This window comes from Sinocyclocheilus anshuiensis, unplaced genomic scaffold, assembly GCF_001515605.1.
Source record: "Sinocyclocheilus anshuiensis isolate Anshui unplaced genomic scaffold, SAMN03320099.WGS_v1.1 scaffold552, whole genome shotgun sequence".
Taxonomy (NCBI): domain Eukaryota; kingdom Metazoa; phylum Chordata; class Actinopteri; order Cypriniformes; family Cyprinidae; genus Sinocyclocheilus; species Sinocyclocheilus anshuiensis.
The window spans coordinates 753,054-754,745 of NW_015554362.1; the positions used below are offsets into that span (position 1 = coordinate 753,054).

At 36.2% G+C, this 1,692-nt stretch overlaps 1 long non-coding RNA gene across 1 annotated transcript; it reads left to right on the top strand.

The window, feature by feature from the left end:
* The first annotated feature begins 572 nt into the window (after positions 1–572).
* Positions 573–874, top strand: LOC107671421 (uncharacterized). Its single transcript, XR_001632197.1, has 3 exons — positions 573–626; positions 713–757; positions 852–874. It is a non-coding gene; the product is annotated as an uncharacterized LOC107671421 (long non-coding RNA).
* The last annotated feature ends 818 nt before the right edge of the window (positions 875–1,692 follow it).

Here is a 1,692-nt window from a genome sequence, read left to right on the forward strand (position 1 = left end):
TTTCACAGCCTACAGAAAATGCTGCTGTTATTTTGGGTCAGACAATAAATGGGCGTCTAGATTTGATTTGTGAGGGTTTGAGATCCAGTGTTCAGTCTGCTGTCCTGAGGCGTGCCTCACACATCAGTGGGTTTGGGGGATTTTCCATAGAAACACAGAAGGGGCTGCCGCTTGCAAAATGTCAAGCACTGTCTGTGATCGCACAATGCAAGTCTCTTAGAAATGCATCATAAAGTTTCCCGGCAATAAATTTAATTTGTTTTGGTGATGTCACAGATTTGTGTTCTAATTCTTATTTCTCTTTTCATTTTTCTCAAGAAATAATTGCAAAGAATGAAGTAAGTACTGAACTATCAAGCATATTACACCAAAAAAGGTTAACTCTTAAACAATACTGATTGCAAACTACCTGTTTTTTTTTTATATTTCTCCTGCTAGTGTCCACGGCCACCGGTGTGTTTGTGTGCGAGAGGTGAACGCGGTCCTCCAGGAGCTCCTGCGAGTATCGTTGAGATGAAATTGAAGCCATTTTTGTTCATTAGTGTCATTGAGAAAAACTCTACTTTGTTTAGGGTAAAAAAGGAGAGCAAGGTTATGAAGGGGCACCTGGTCAAAAAGGCTCAAGGGTGAGAGTGAAAATAATTGCCAATAATTACGATGATTAGATCTGTAGTTTATGGTTGTTGACTTGTTGGTCTGACTTATTTTACAGGGGGAAACAGGAGCACCTGGTCTTCCAGGAATCAACGGTCCAGAGGTACATCACATCTTCATATGATCACTTTATACAGTCTGTGTTATCAATGACTCTCTGACCAACACTGTTCTTGTTCCTGGTTCCTCATCCACAGGGAAGACCTGGGTTCAAAGGTGATGAGGTGAAACCTCAGAGGTTTATATTTCACAAATACATATGTTATTGCAATCAATTCATTAACAGCCACATCCAGAATGATCTTCTTGACTCATGGTGTCAGATCAGCTAGAGAAACTATTCGACATAAGATAGAATAATGTACAGTATATACTACCGGTCAAAAGTTTGGAATATATATATACAGTGGTGTGAAAAAGTGTTGGCCCCCTTCCTGATTTCTTATTTTTTTGCATGTTTGTCACACTTTAATGTTTCAGATCATCAAACAAATTTAAATATTAGTAAAAGATAACACAAGTGAACACAACATGCCATTTTTAAATGAAGGGTTTTATTATTAAGGGAAAACAAAATCCAAGTTAGATAAAGTTGACCTGTAAACAAAAACAATTTAACTTTTCATTTAAGACATACCAAATATGCAGAAAAAAATCCAAATGTAGAAATGCACAGCATACTATAATTTATTTAGTTCTGACAATGCATTTTATTAGATATTCTGAAAAGTGAGAAAGTAAAGCAAAATGATGGCAACTCTGTACCATACTGGCATCATATACACTCTAAAAAATGCTGGGTTAAATATAACCCAGTGCTGGGTTAAAACAACCCAATAGCTGGGTTTGTCCCTATTTAACCCAGCATTTTTTAGAGTGTACCAGCAGGGTTGAGTAAGTCAGATGCTGATAATCAGAAGGTTTAAAGCTCAAAACAGCCAACACATGTCATAATTAATCTCGAAAATGTCTTTATACAGTATATATATATATATATATATATATATATATATATATATATATACAGTGGGTACGGAA